Source organism: Furipterus horrens, unplaced genomic scaffold, assembly GCF_987537825.1.
Source record: "Furipterus horrens unplaced genomic scaffold, mFurHor1.1.pri manual_scaffold_6, whole genome shotgun sequence".
Taxonomy (NCBI): Eukaryota; Metazoa; Chordata; class Mammalia; order Chiroptera; family Furipteridae; genus Furipterus; species Furipterus horrens.
Genome location: NW_028327176.1, coordinates 191,510,231 through 191,527,160, shown reverse-complemented (window position 1 = coordinate 191,527,160; position 16,930 = coordinate 191,510,231).

Sequence of the window (16,930 nt, the reverse complement as noted above, 5' to 3'; positions counted from 1 at the left end):
CTCCAGAAGCAATTCCCAGGGGAAAAAAGAAAAAATAAGCCTCTAGTCCAAGTCCATACAGTGAATAAGGACTGGGAGAGGAATGGAATTTTGATTCGTTGTGCCCTAATTCAGTGTCCTGAATGGTCAGCTCCTGGGGACTTCCTATCTAATTGAAGAGGAAGTAGATCAGAAGTAACACCAGTTACTGCTGCTCTTCGTAATTACGCAGTGGTTCCGTTGGCATCAACGGCTCTGAAAGTCATGGGGATCCTCAGGGTCGTTACGTTATGGGTCAAGGATACCTGGACAGGGAGACATGGACGTTTCATTAGGCAATGTGAGACCAGAGGTTACCCCAGCCTCACAATTGAGTGTCCACTTGCGACCCAGGGAGACAGTGGGAAGATGAGGGGGGTCAGGGGAGTTCACTTATAAAGCAATGTTTTCCCAGTCTACACGCAGATAAAGTCACGGCTCCTCAGCTCTGTGTTTACATGTGTTTGACTGGACTCACTGTTGCCAGGACAGACTGTTTACTTTCACAAGAGAAAACATGGAACTACTAATTTAGCTTTAAAGATTTTAAAGGTATTTTTTTTAAAAGCCAGGATGGCCATTTTAATCATATTTAATGAATTTAAAAGTCAGTCAACAGAATTTCTCAGAAACACTTCTTGCATGTGTAGAATTCACTAATGGCTGTGTAGGAAATAGAAGTTAAAAGCTAAAGTTACTTGACTTCATGGGCTCTCCAGAAGCAATTACTAAGGCAAACAAATAATACACTTCTAATCTAAATCCATACAGTTAATAAGGATTGGGATAGAAATAGAATTGACTTCTTTATATTACATATTTCAATTGCAGCATTTTGGACTAAAGCATTAATTTTCTTTTTTAAAAGAAATTGTTTTGCAGATGGGTTTCTGTAGTGATAGTCTGCATATAATTTTCTTTACTAAGGTATTATGATTGTTGAGAAAGAATATATTATATATTCAAATCGATAAACGTATTCAAAAATGCACTCGTAGTAGCGATGAAGATTCATTCTCTTTAAACTCTGTGTTCTAATCTGAAAGCAACCGCAACTTTTTGCTTGATGAGAGTACGCTCTATATAACCTGACTCGTCCTGGAAATAAGGTCAGCAAAGCTCATCAAAAACACTGCTTAATCTCATCAAAGTCAAAGCTCGCACCTTCAGCGGTCATTCTGTATGATGACTGGGACTTCGTTGTGTCAGCTCTATGGGTTCTTTCCTCAGCACCAGAGTCCACCTTGCTTGAAAGTCTAGATACCTTACTGAATCTGGAAAGATGCTATTATACAAGTAGATCTTAGGTCAGCAAGTGTAAGTCAATTTTTTCATTATTTATCTATATACTCCTGATGTTTCCAAATGAGTTAACCAATAAGACACAGATTTCCAGGCATTCCTTCAGAATGTGCCTGAATCTGGATAAATTAAGAAAGGAAAGTTTTAAGTTTTCGCCTTCTGAGAGGGTGTCCTTTGGAATAAATGAGACACAGTTTCTCCGCTGTTGTTATTCCCTAGCCAGCATCTTCCGTGCCAGCTGCTCATTCCCAGTCATCAAGAACCAAGGCAGGACCTCGACTCCGGATACTATGCCCGCTGCTCACAGAATGGCGTGCATGGCGCAGTAGCAAAAATGCGCGTAAGAATTGATGAGCACAAGTATTTAGAAAAAGTGTTGGAACTGGTTTGAACATGATAGTCCTAAGTTCAAAAATATTAATCTAATTTAGAAAACCCAAATCGAGCTCATCCTGGGTGCAAGACCCTTCAGTAAGCTGCGTGGTTGAGACAAAATGAATAGAGCCTCAGACAGCCATAAAGGACGCCTCAGTCAGGCGGACCCAGTGAAGCTTGTGCACATGGAAACACGAGGAGGCATTTTGTAATCCTCTGTGAAAGCACTTCCAGAAATCCTAGGTCACACGGTGTGGAGCGGCTTGGATGCCACGCTGTGTCGGATGCCTGCAGTTTAACACATGAAGTGGACAAGAGTTCATGTATGTTGCAAGTCATGTCTAGTGATGAAAGAAGTTAAATATCACTTGTATGTTGGGTACTGTGTGTTTAGTTTTATTTACTTAGTTTTTTTTGCAGCATGACATCAGTAAACTGAGTAAAAGCAATGGAGATCAACTTTTTTTCTTAAAAAATGGTCATTGGGAATCAATAATCCTAACCGTATCTTACCCCCAAACTGTGAATGTAAGTGAGGATGTTTATTTATATCTAGTGGTTTTACTATAATATTAACTGCAGTATGTTTTATATATCAATTATCATTTTTCTCCCAGTAAGAAATTTTACTTGCTTTTTCCTGTAAAGAACACTGTAAGAATATGAAATATTATAAAGTATCACCCAGATTCAGAATTATCTGTGTTATAAAATGTCTAAGATTTGACCCTTTGACATTTACTTTAGTAGTCTAATTTCATCAAGGATGGATTCTTTGATTCTTTTAAAAATTAAAGAAGACTATATCTATATCCAGTCTATATCCATATCAATATCTCTATCTCTGTCTATCTATAACTAGAACTAGACCTGGATCCACATGTATACCTAGAACTGATTGCCTTTTTCAACACATTAAACTTTACACATGTAACAGGAGAATTTTGTTTCATGAAATAATACCATAATATATCTAACTCAGAAAAGTATGGAAAAAAGACATACCACATAAATTATAATCATACGATCACTGGGATGTCTGCATTAATATCAAACTGCGTAGATTTCTGAACAAGAAATGCTACTAGGAATAGAGGGACGTTTTATAGTGATAAAGTGGTTGATTTATAAAGTATATGAATCTAACATACATGATGCAAAATCTAACAGACTTGAAAAGAGAAATAAAGAAATCCACAATTCTATTTGGAGGATTTCAACACTTGTTCATAGTGTCCTGAAGGTCCTTCCATGTTCTTGCAGATGGCAGGACTTTCTCCGTTCCTGTGGCTGGATAAATACTGCATCGTGTATGTACCACACCACGTCATCTTTAGCCATTTACCTCCTGAGGACTCTTCAGCCATTTCCATGTCTTGGCTATTGTAAATAATGTTTCTATGGACATATTGATGCAGATATATTTCACGTGATGTTTTCATTTCCTTCAGATATACTTTTAGCAATGGAACTGCCTAGTAGTTCCTAGGATGGTAGTTCTGTGTTTTTACAAAATTTACCTCCTGAGTTAAAATTTTTAAATCAACATCAAAGTCATACTCCCAAATCTAATTGCCATTTACCAAAACATATGGCTAAGAAAACTGAATTTGGGTGAACTTCCTTCATTGCATTTCCCCTCACCCACAAAATGGTGATTGTTTCAGCCAGGGGTGTAGGACCACTGTAACTCTTTGACACATGAAGTCTACCCAAGGGACAGAAAACTACTTCTCAAAAGCTGTGATTTTCAGAGCCTCCTGATCATGGACACCTCTTCCTGGGCATGCCCTGAACACCACAACCCTGTCACGAAGACAGTCCCCACACACTGTATTGATGGCCTTAGTAAGCATGCATTAGCCGTTTCAGCAGATTTCTGTTCTCATCGCCCAGCGGTAGTTTTAAAAGAAGTCTTAGATCTTTGTTTTAAAGATGAGCCACCCCTAATCAAAAGAGCTTTTGATATTGATCTTTTGAAATTCAGAACCTATTAAATTATATCTTATATATGGGATTCAGAGAAGGAAAACTCTGACTCCATAAAACCTCCGCTGCCTTGCGGCATACCTCTTCAGGGGAAAGGCTAAGGGAGTAAACCCCGACAGAAAATCCGGAGCCGGAGTCCCTAAGGCGGTTTGACGTTGTAGTCAACACCGGCAACTCCTGCGGCGCACCTGAAGCCAAGCTGTATCGACTCCGTCTTTCCCTTGGACCCTTCAGCTGCGAAGAGAGGGGGGTCTGCCGCATGGGCAACAGCAGACCCTCCATATCACCCTGCCCAGGCTCTGTAGCTTCAGCTTCACTGGAGAGGACACTCCAGCGTCATCGCAAGATGTCGATTCAACACGGGAGGAGACAGATACCGTGTCACTCCCGAGTCGGACTGCACAGCCATTCTCGGCGGTGCAGATAGACTCTTAAGAAGCTACACCATCGTCTCTCGAGACGGACGGCTGCCGATATATATGGGATTATTGTGATACCTGGCCAAGATACCTCACATTGTATTCCAACACCTGCAATAGCTCTCCCTACTGATAACGAGTTGTTTCTGTATTATTTCCCAACTTCGCAAAAGTGTAAATCCACACAAAGATTAAGACAGAGCCCCTTACTGATCCTATAGAATACATATACGCTACATTTATAGATATAAATATATTTACATTTCCATTCAATCTGGTCTACAAGCATATCATGAGGCATAATGCCAAATGGCTGAGTAAAATTAAGATAAACCATATCAGCCAAGCAGGGAGCTGTGTAAGTCACACAAACAATTTGTGCCTAGAATGCTGCACCCTGTGATAGTTATTGTGAGATTTTCGTGGTGAATTTCTTATTACAGATAACAGAAGTGTTTATCTTTGCCTGGCTTCTGAAAACTTTGGGTAGCTCTGCTCACTTGTTATGAAATGTTCCAAAGATGATAAAATTTTTAATGATCTAGCTTGGAATGAGCTAAAATTCATCTGTATTCAGTTATATTGCATTAGACAAATACAGAAAGATGACTTTCCTTCAGCTTTAATTTTGTTATGAAATTTAAATAGCTGTCTTGAATACCTCCCAGGGAAATGTTACGTAAACCTCTTAACTGGTCCTGCCCTTGCTTTGCTCTGGCCCCCATTTCTTATTCTGTTATTCACATAGAGTGTGGATCCCAAGTCATCATTCTTGGGGTTTACTGGAAAGTGTCAGCTCATTGGCTTTCTGTGAAAATAAATGATGCCAGGAAAACAGTTGGAAAGAAGACAGCTGGCTCTGGAAGCCACTGAAAAGACAAAGCTGAGACACATTCCCTACAGACACAGTGTCTTCCTCTCCCCACGGACTCTCTCCACTGGGCCACCAGGTGACGTAGGACATGACTGGCAGTTGCCCTACACCCACCGATTCCTGAAAAATGGCCCTGCCTCAAAGTAAAGAGTGTACAATAAAAGGTAATATTTGCAGTCGACATTTGACTTTTTCTCCTATTGCTTTGCATGTCGTATTTAATCATCCCCTGATACTTTGCAAGTAGAGAAACCAGAGTGATAGATCTTGGCAGCCCGTAGGGTTGACATCCTGCCATACTAATGCTGGCTCCTGCCACCACACGATCAACTGTGTGCAGCCCCAGAAAGCTTTATACACACACACACAATTTTATACTTTGGAGCTAAGTTTATTTTAAGTGTCAATCCAGTGTAGTTTGCTTCAAATAAATTGTTTTATATATTCTTAGGTACTGATTTTTTTTTTTTTGTCGTTTGTATGCATCAACTATTTTCTTAATCTTAGAATAGCATTATCTAATACAGTAGCTACTATTCCCTGATGTTTACTTTTAAAATAGTAAAAGTTAAATCAATTAAAATTTTTTACTTCCTCAGTTGGATGAACAACATGTGACTAGTGGCTACTCTATTGAACATAATATTTATATCATCACAGAAAGTTCTAGACAGAGAATATATCCTGACATGGAGGAATGAATAGGTTCTCTTCTCATCTGAATATGGAATTTAATTGGAAATTTATTGAATTAAATTCTTGCCATTGGGATATAGTTGTCTTTATTTTAGTCTTATCGAGCACATAATGCTATTTAAAGGCATGGAAGCAAAAAGACTGATTTTAAGTCAATCTCTCCCACTAACCAAGCCACCTAGCCCGTCCGAGCCACACGTCTGTGTGAGGAATGTATGTGAACTGCGCTGCGCCCTTCCCAGGACTCCCAGGAGGCCTCCGGTGTGCTGAGTCCTGAGGGACAGAGGTTAGCAGTAAGGCAGGGAAAGCCAACCCCAGGTGGCATGACCCTGACATGCCCTGGGACTGGTTAGAGGATTGACTCTCAGGCAGTTGGTTCGCAGTATAATTTCTCTCTCCAGCCAGAAACCGTAAGCTCTCCTTGATTTGGTGCAGATCTGTCCCTCAAAGTGTCTGATTCTTCCCACTGAACAGGCATCGCCTCGCAGAAGAAACATGGTGTTGTGGTCTCACGTGATCCATCTGTTTGGAGGAGACCTTAGCAGGGATCTAGGTACACCCAGCCTGCCGGCGTCATGGCCAAGTCGGCTGCGGCAAAGTCTGTCTCCTGGCTTGTGATTAATCAGCATCCCCAGTCTGATACCCAGGCGCACAAACATACAAAGTGGAAAAAAAAGGTGGGTGGGACAGGAGACTGCATTTCTGAAGACATGTAGTTCCAAAAGGTCACTCGGGCACAGGAGATACTTGTCTGTAAACTGCAAAATGAGTTCATACCTTTCCAAATGCGGATTTGAGTCCAATGATGTCTGGCCAGGCTTCATCAATTTGCTCAAAAATACATCTGGGCTCGCGATAAAGCAGGACAGGGGAAGCGTATTTCTGTTACGGATTTGGAAAATATGGGCTCCCAGAATCACGTGTGCACCTGAGAAATGTTCTGGACCAGCAAGCTATTACCTGAGGGTGTCTCCTGTTACACTCCAGCTCAGGTATACCTTGGGGCGGTCCCATTGTCTTTGCCAACATTGGGAAGAGGGGGAGATGAGAACACAGATCAGCGTCAGGGTCAGGGTGTACCTCCAGCTGTGAACACTTTCCAACTGTGACTTCAGGTAAGTTTCCTTCTAGTGACTCAACTTACTGAGCTATACAGTGAGGAGGACAGTTATAGTTCCTACATTATAGAATTGCGAGGAGTAACAAGTTAATAGAGAAATTCTTGGAAAAGTATATAATGTGGTCCTGTGTGCTCTATATTATCCCATAAAATGCAGGATTATCTATTCATTCATTAACTTGTGGAGCATTTACCACGTGCTGTGCATTGTCATGGTAACTAAACCAGGCAGAGTGCATACACGTGAGCAGGTTTGATTCTAGGGGGAAAATAAAAGAGCTATTGCAAACTAAGGACCACGTGGGCTCTTCAAGGCAAGGACAATTATATTTTTCCAACCAGAGAGGTATATGGAATCATGGTGAATTAAATTTTTTCTTTGATTGCTCTTTTACAAGTGTTTCCATGTGAGACATTTGAGAATTTTCAGTTCAGAAAACAGTGTGAGAGGCAGGAAAAGCTCCAGAGCACCATGTACACCTAACATAAATTTTGGCCCACGACTTACTTTTCTTCACCCCGCTAAAGCACACATGCATTAACATCTCATTTTAAAATTTTTAATCAAGAAGAGAATATATTTATAGTTATAGCTAATAGTAACCTAGCAAGTAGTCATTAAATTTCTAGTTTCTATTGGAAAAATTTATAATCAGGAACTATGGACGCCAATAAGATATAATACTTGTGCTCACACGTCAATGAAAACGACGAATTCAGTATTCTGAAGACGAGGTGGAGGTAATGTGGAGAAAGGGCGGGACACCAGGGGCCCAGGCGTCCCGCTGGAAAGGCTGTCGGAGTGTAAACATAAGGCCAGTAGGCAAACGGGGATGGCAGAGCAGAGCGGGGAGGGCTCCGAGGGAGACCGGGAGGTCTGAGAGCCACGCAGGTTCTGTCGCTCCCGCGGGCGCAATAAACTTCAGTATCAACGGAGGCTGAGCGACCCCTTGGCTTTTGTAAGGCAGCCCTAACGTCCGGCCATCTGGAAATCTGCATTCTTATCAAACCTCTCATCCGAGTCTCAGGGATGCTGAGAAACCTTGTTCTGAAAAGGAGGTCAGCAGGCCACCGCAGCGAGTGGAAGAAGGAAGGTAAGTCGGAAGTGGCTTTGGAATGGCCCTTAGTATCACGTGGGGCTCCCTTCCAATGGCAGTCGGGTGCCACACATGATCCTGAAGGAAGAAAATTACACGAAGAAGTCTATTGTTAGAACAAAGTACACACGTGAGTGTAGAGAATACCTGGAGGTTGCTGGCTGAACCGGGGTGAGAGCAGGGGAGCTCAGGTGACCGTCATCAGAGCTAAGTGTGGCGCAGCCATGGGGGGACGGGACAAAAGGCCGCAGCTGTCCCTCGGAGGCACACGCAGACTTCGGCCGACTGACCCTGAAGGGAAATGCACGACAAATGTGGAGCAGTGAATAGTCGAGGGGACACCACGTTTTATCCATTAGCGCTGCTTGTTTAGGGGCTGGCACGGGAAGGGCATTCAGACGCACCTGCATCGTTCAGATGCACCTGCATCAGTTATCGAGAAACTTCCCTGCTTTATGCTCAACCAAAGGAAATGTCCTCGGCAATTTTCTTACGTTCACACACCACTCAATACATCGTAGTCAAACATATTTTAAAGCTCTAATTAAAGAGATAGGTTGACTATACGACATTTTAGGGTCTATAATATGCTAATATGTTTCATTTCCAGAGAGAGAGAGAGAGCATTTATAATGCTTTACAGACACTTCAGGACCTAGAAGCTTCTTTTATACAATGACCCATAGCACAGACCAGGTACGATATCCTGGGCACTTGTTTAGGGCAGGAGACATTTTTGGTGCCCTTCTTCACTATTGAAACTTTTCAAATAAATATGATTCATTCATTAAACAATTTAACAAATACATATTTTCTCCGTGGCATTATTTTAATAGCTGAAGATACCACAGCAAAGAAAACGAACTAGAAATATGAGAAAACATCTGAGAAATTTAGTTGGCAGTCGATCAACTACCGTTTCTATTCCTCGAGCTCAGATTTAGGGAATTTGGATCATTTTTCTTAAAGTGATTCTCAGTCACAGAAACAAGGCAAAGTATCTCTCCAAGGCATCTAAAACAATAAAAGATAAAGGCAGTTTGTTTTGGGATCAGAGGACAGTATAATGATACAAATTATGGACTAATATATAGAAAAGAAATACACAATATATAATAGCTTTAAAAGTCTGAACGATAAAATGCATTTAGCAATTTAAAAGGCAAATAACTCACTGAAAACTTCTTTCAAGAAATGAAACAGTGAAACAATTTCTTAGTATTGACAGTATATGATATGTGTGTACAGAGAACCAGAGAAAGAGACTTACATCAAAGTAAAGAAAAGATCAACAGAAAAGCGAACAAAAGAGAAAATACAAAGGACAGATAAATGACAAAAGAGGTTAAATCTTACTTCTTAGTTAAAATGTAGAAGAAAAAAGGGCGGGCCGGGGAGACGTCTAATAGTTGGGGCGGGTCATGGAGAGGAGGTGCCAGGAATTAGAAGAACAGTCTGCGCTCCGCCGACCCAGTCACCCGTCACGGGAGGCCCTTTCCCTCTGCGCCCCTTTCGGGGCGACTCACCCACCCGCAGCCCCAGTTTGAAGCGGGCACAGGGCCGCCACTCTGGGGCTGCCTTTCCCAGCTGCTCTGGGCGGCTGTGAAGGCAAAACGCACCCAACCCATTTTCTCTAATGAACGCGTGTTTGCGTGACGACCGGCGCGCTGTGATCCGCCTTCAAGCGACAGGTGAGCGCTCGCGGTGACGCCAGGCACCGCCTCTAGGAGCTGATTCTAAGCCGTGTCTCCTCCACACGCTATTCTTGCTGCGCCTGCTGCTCGGTATCTGCTTGGAGACGGTTTCCCTCTTCCTCGTAGGTTAGATGCCTCCTGGCCTGCCTGGGAATTCGGTCACATTAGTCAAGGTGCTTAAATGATGCCTAGAAACACGGGAGTCCGTGGAGCTAATTTTCTATTGGACAAGCCGCACGTGGGGGCAGTTTTGCGCACCCCACAAGCTGCAGATGCCACTAGCGACGTCGCATCCTCGGAAATCCGCTGAGCTCCTCCTCGGTGCTGGCACGCGGTGGGGGGCACCGCCCCCCAGACCCTCCTGGGTACCCAGACCGGTGCATCGTGGGGGCCTCCGCCGAGGGGAGGCTCGGACGCTCGAGGGCAGAAACACGTGGCCCCCTGGGTTGTAGCTGCCGGCCCCCGAGGGCAGGTTCCACACGCGGGTGGGCCCATGGGGAGCACAGAGGCGCTGCCTTCAGACGGAAAGTGGGCTTTCGTTAGGGAGCCGCGCGGGCGGGAGGCCTCGCAGGGCGCAGGGCCCAGGGCCCCCTCTCCTCGGCTCCTTTCTCTCCCCCACGGTGACAGTTACAGCAAGTGGCAGAGATGAAGAAATTCTCCCCGTGATAATAAAAATGAGACCCGGGAAAGGGTGATAAAATTAACCTTTATGATAAGTAATGAGGAAGGTTAATTTAGGTACTCTTCATTTTATTAAAATTATGTAAATTTTAACCTCTAGTACAATTTCCAGGTTTGGGTGAAACGCCTGTCCCACGTGGGCTGCGCAGGGAGGAGAGAGCTCACGGCCGCAGTCAGAGAGCGGGGTCTCCGCGGGGTCTTACTACTCACAGCCGGGAGCCCGTGGGGGAATCTCAGAGAAAGTGCGATCTGATGTTGCATTTATCACTTAACGACCTGAAAGGAGAATTTCTTAGATTACAAAGGGGGCTTTTTCAATGACGTTTGGCCTCACACAGAGGGGAAAATGGCTAAAAATGCAAGTGTATGAGAGAAAGGATGGTTTTCCTTGTACAGTTAGCGTGACCCACGTAGCTGAGAGTTAGATCAAAACAGAAAGTCTTTCCAACTCTTATCAGCTCGCTAACAATTGCTGCACTGAAATATGTAGGCATTTCTTTAGAAAATTAATATTCTTAAAATAAGTTATTGATAACTTTTCCGGATCTTTTTAGAGGCCTTTCAGCCTCTGGCCCAGAACATCAGCGTTTGCGGCTCCTCTGTGAAGGGCGTCACAAGTGATTTGTTGTTGTAAACAGAGATTTGGGAATGCTCGACATATGTGCTCATACACAGAGCACGTTCACATTTTTAAATAACCCACATTCTGGAAAGCTTCCTGGAATGGGGGAAAATGGGCGGAGTTGGCCCCTGGGTGGGCACGGGCCCCTGGAGGAGCATGACGTGGGCAATCGAGGCGTGTTTGGAGGTGCAGCCGGTGGGTCTTCAGAGCTGTTACTAGGCCTGACCCACTTACGTCAGTACTGACGCTTTTCACGTGTGTTTTTTCCACTGTACTTGCCTGTGGAGGCAGAGAGGGAAAGCCCTCTGCAGTGGGGAACGCGGGTGCCCCACCTTACACGTGCATCGGTGGAGGACGTGCAGAGGGTCCCCGAGTGGGACGTCTCTCACTGCTGACATCCACAGAACACACAGATATTTATTACTTGTCTAGTGTGTGGTACACAGTCTGCCAGGTACTGGATGCACCTCACTTTTTGTCAGAGAGATGAGCTTTCCCCACTGCTTCCTTTTTGCTGAGTAATGAGCACAGATCCACATAAGACAACCGAAAGCAGACAGAGCAAGCACGCAGACAAAGCCCAGGTCGATATCCGCAGACACTCTGGCAAGTGGAACAGGGGGACGCCAGTGGCCTCGAGCGGGAGGGATCACACACACGAGGGAGTAGTCAGTGTGGGGGCAGCTTCTCTGGGAGGCGGCGCTTCGTGATGTGTGAGTTGTGGGTGTGACAGTTTCAAGGGATGTCAAGTAAACAAGTGAATGCACAAATCTGAATCGTCAACACGCGACCAGACAGACTTCCGAGAGAGTAAGACTCAAGACGGCAGAGAGCTAGGGCCGCGACCGGAGTCTAAGAAGCGCCGTTGTTCAGAGGAGGGGTAAGGGACAGGAGGAAATGACAACAGGAATGGGAAAGGGACACCAGAGAGGGACGAAGAAAAGCGCAGAACTGTGCTGCGAGAGCCAAGGAAGGACCGAGAGTCCCGGAAGAAGAATTGCCAGCTCTGTCCTGCTCGGCTGGTGTGAGCTCCCGCGTGCGCACCCGCCCACGCGTGTGGGTGTGTGTGTTGGGGGGCTGGGTCAGGGGTGCGTGAGTTACGTGGAGACGGCAAGGATGGGGAATGCTGTGGCTGCGCCAGCGAACACGAAATGGGTGGTGGCTGTCCCTGGATCGGTTAGGACAGATTTTGTTTAAGGCGGGACATGGCCGTAACATTTGTGTACAATGACACGGAGACGTGGAAAGTATGCCGCCACAAGCACAGAAGCTAACTGGGGGTGGGGAGAGGTTGGGAGGGTGGGCGGGGACACAGGGAGAGCTTGATCTCTCCTTGGAGGAGGGACGCCCCATTTAACAAGCGACGGGAAGGAACAGCTTGGTGTACGCACAGGCGGAAGCCTCGGTTTGCGGGTGTTCTCTGGTGGCCGCTGTTTCTCTGCTGAGCACATCAGGTCGTGTTGACTGTAAGCTTTGAAGCTTAAAGATTGGGTCCCAGTGTCCCTGCAGCCTTCTCCCACAAAATGCCAGAGACACTGAATGTTTCTGAATGTTTGCTGAGCGAGGTTGAGTACCCGTTTAAGACTGCAAATCATAAACTACAGCCCCATTACCTTGTGTAAAGGTCAACCTTTCTATGCAATGCTACTGATCCCGAGAAAATGAATGCTTAGTCTTACCAACAGTATGCGACTTTTAAAGAAAATAAAGCAGTGATAGAAATCTGGTGATTAACTAAAAAGTGGAAATCCACATTTCGCAGATAACTAACATCGAGAAGCCTTTCGTTGCGGACTGCCCCTCTGGGGAGTGGCAGACAGGAGGATAGGACCCTGCGTGTCATCCTGCCATGTGGCTTAGAGCTGACTGGGTGTGGGGTGGGAGGGTCTTCCCTGTGATGAAAGGCGAGGGAGACAGATGTAGAACATACTTCATATGAAGTTATTGATGAAAAACAAAACATTACAAATTGGATGGTGACCAAAAAAGGCAAAGAAGGATGAAACATGAGGCATTTTCTCATAAAACAATAAACACGTCAAAAAAAAGTAGTTGATTCTTAACATGACTAAAGTCAGGGTGAGCCCGGGGCCCTCCGAGGAGACAGAAGTAGCCCTTGGCGAAAGATCCGCTTCTTTTCTCCTGACAGGTCTCATGTAAATTCATGTTTCCCATCGTAATTTGAGCTGGAATGGCATTAGCTGGCTTGAAGTCTGAGGGCCTCTTTCCGCCGCATGAGCAGATGAGACTCGGAGAGATTCTGAAGCACCAGGTTTATTCTAAGGGCTCCCCAGAGCCGAAGTCTCCCTGCTCATCACGCTTCTGAACTCTGCTTCATGCAAAAGGAGAATTAAGTCTGCGGCTTTTCGAGAGAAGAACTCAAGGCGGCTGACCAGGAAAGGCTGCGGTGACTGGCCGCACCGCTGACTGAGCACCGGGGACCAGAAAGATGAATGATCGTTAGTGCTGCCCTGTGCACAGCGAAGAAGTCCTTCAGGATGTGCCCAGGCTGAATCCCTCCACGCACTTTGCGGGCGGCTCATGGTCCCGTCCACTTATGTGCCTTGCTCGCACCTCAAGAATGAACCTAAAGCCGATAATCCGTTCCCTCCACCCCTCCCAGCCCCAGGCACCCCCTTCCTGACCCCAGACCAGCTGCCAGGGGCCCCAGCTTCCCCCGAGCCCCCCGAATGCCCAGCTTTCGGGCGTGGGCAGCCCTGGCCGGCATCACAGCCCCAGCAGATCAGTCCGACACCGCGTTACTTTCCTCTCTCTCTCCTTCACACTCACCACTTCCTTTCGCTCGTTGCCGGTTGTTAATTCATGTCTTCCAGTAATCCCGTGCGGTTTTGTTTTCATCCTGTTTTGTACACAAATACTGGCATCGCTTTTCTCAAACTCAGATGGCATCACATTACGCCTATTTCTCAAAGTCCTTCATGATGTCCCCAGCTGGGCCTAGGCTAGAGTCCAATCTTCATGAGCTGGAGTCGGGGTTCTCTTACTTCCATTTCTAAGTGTGTGTCCTACTAGTCCCCCCAAACCCCTCAGATCTGCTCAGACCTCCTTTCCTGCTCACGGAGCATGATCTAGATCCTGCTGTGCTTTACGGCTTTTCACTGGGAGAGTGACTTGTCCCACGCTTCCCTCTGACGCAGGGCCTCTCCGCCACTCAGGGCTGCGCTCAGACGGCACCTGCTATGTGGGAACTTTCTTGAATGTTCCAGTCAACAGGGTCTCGGTTGCCTCTGTGTCTTGTTGCAGAAAGGGTATGTTGCTTTAACGTAATATTGCCCTTCCCGACGCTTTCAGTAGTTTTCACCATGTGTACATTGTTTTTTAAACTTCCTAGTGTTAGGGCCTATATGTTTTAAGTTACAAAGGATTTGGGATCCAAGAGGAATTTAAAATATGTGCTCGTGTTTTGATGAGCAAAAGAATTGACCTGTTGGAATACATCATTGAGGTTGCGTCTTACATCTCAGTAACAACAAAGAGAGATAATAGCAAAAACTATGCGTACTTGCAGCAAGAAACCTTAGGGAAACCTCCTAAGACCTTGAGTGAGGTACCAATAAGTTAAGTCATGTCCTTTCCTTTCAGATTTGAATTCTTTAAAAAAAAAATTATTGTATTTTTTTTCATTACCATTTAGTCCCCTTCTACCCCCCTCACCCCACAATCTCCGCACCGTTGTCGGCGTCCACGGTCCTGTTTCCTTTCTATGGGACCCCCCTCCCCTCACTGCCCCCACCCCTCAGCTGGCACCTGCTCTCCGCCTACGAGTCTGTCTGTGTCTTGCTTGTCAGTCCAGCGTGTTCATTGGATCCCGCACGTGAGTGCGGTCACACGGCACTGGTCATTCTCTGACCATCTTATGTCACTCAGCACAGGGAGCTCCCCAGGTCCTTCCACGCGCTCGCGAAGGGTAAACCTGTTCCTTCTTCCAGAATTACCCTCACAGGGTGTACCATGAGCGGACGGTGAGTCACTTGTTTTTCCTCGAGTGTGTAACCTGCCTGGGCCTTCGTGACCTCTCACGCAGGACGCAGAGATAAGCTCACCTGCACTGCCCACGCCAACGCCATGAGCTAGACGTCAGCGCGTGCTACACAAGAAAACCTGGCTAACCTTTGCAGAAAGTTCAATGGCTGCCACAGAAAGAACCCAGGAAAAAATAAAAGTTAGAAAATGTACAGGATGAATCACTTTGGATCTTCTGTTCCGTATTAGCAGTCAGAACCTGTAGCAGACCGCAGTGTTCATGAGTGTGTGATCAAAGTTACTGTGATTGTGATCAAAGTTACTGTATCCGAGAGTCTTAATTGTTCGGCACTAGAACTGAATCAAGACCCTACATGATATTAGACTTGAAATGTTACCCACATAGGCCTAACTTATGGAATGTTAAAATCTTACTGAACTAAATCATATGCAAAGGAGATTAAAACAAACAAAGTCTTCAGGCGGGGTGTTAATAATTGTTGGCAATATTTTATCCAGGGCTAAGCACGGAGTGTGCTATAATTAATATTTATGGTTCTGTATAACTAATAATTTATTTTGTCTTGTTTTCCTATGCATTGTAAATATAAAATGATCCCTAATCATTCTCCCTCTGCTAGCTGACATCCTAAGGGTACGTGTTAAGTCTCCTCAAGTCTGCGTCTCACACAGGGTCTGACTGTCAGCGTGGGTGACAAAGGGCACAGAGAGCTGTGAAATGCCATGCTTTTTACACAAAAGATACGACACAGAGGTAACACTGGCCTTACTGAGTAACTACCAACATGAGATATCCAAAGTTCTACTTCTGAAGTATAGGATTTTTTAAAAAAGCTAGAATAGAAGAGATGTGAAAGAATCTAATGGATTCAAAGCAAATTAAAAATTTTTAATGTGCCATTGAAATAGCAGTATCCCCACAGCTTAGACACCCACGGAAAGAGGCCTCAGCACAATAGGCCGGCTCGTGTCCCACATCTAGGAAGCAGCAAGCTCTAGAGAAGCCTTTTTTAAAAAGGGACACGGTGTGACACACTCGGAGGTGAATCATCTAATGGAGAGTAAATTATGGAAAAATGCCGTCCGGGAGAATGGCTGAAAATGGGGATTTATTATCTTTCATTTGGCAGCTGTCAGAAGGGAGAGGGTCGGGGGTTGGGTGGACTAGGCATAGGGATTGAGGAAGAAAGCCCCGCAGACACAGACCACAGTGTGGCGATGCCGGGGGGCGGGGGGGGGGGCAGAAGAGAGTGAAGGGGGTAAGTGGTGACGGACGGAGACCTGACCTGGGTGGTGAGCACACACGATACAATATAGACATGATGTGTTATAAAAGTGTACCCCCGAATCCTGTATAATTTTATTAACCACTGTCACCTCAGTAAATTCAATAAAATGTTTAAAGCCTAAAAAATTAGATTTATTATATTCTTCAAATCACCGTGTCCAGGCGGTGCATCTGTCCCACACCCAATGAATAAAGGCAGCATGACCTCGCTCTGCAATAGTGAGTTTTCTTTTATATTGAAATAGCAGAATATTTGGAACAAGAGTGCGCAAAGCAGGTTACTGTTTTATTGTTTATTATTTCTTCTGAAAATAAACATTGCTTCAGCCTTAGCCAAGTTCTGACTAAATTCCACCTGAGAGCTGGAGCTTCTAATGGAAGTGGCCCGTGGGAGGCGTGGAAGACTATCCCTGCGACATCCTCCGTCCGATATGCCTCCGGCGGGCCACAGAGGCTGCCCGCCCGCTCCAGTGGAGATGCGGGTTGTTACTAGGGTAGAAAGGGGAAGGCCCAGGTCATGATCAACATAAACATACTTGGTGATTATCTGAGTCCTCAAAACACCTGTAGTGATAGTCATTGATCTGAACTCTTTCAAGAAGGGCAAAAATTGCTCTGTTTCCGCTGTGTTTCAAAATCAATCAGGGCTAAGCGAAAGAAGCCGAGCTGAAAAGGCTACATATCTAAGTCCAGCTCTGTGACGTTGGGAGAAAGAAAAAAAAAGAACTACGGGGACAGGAAAATGAGCAG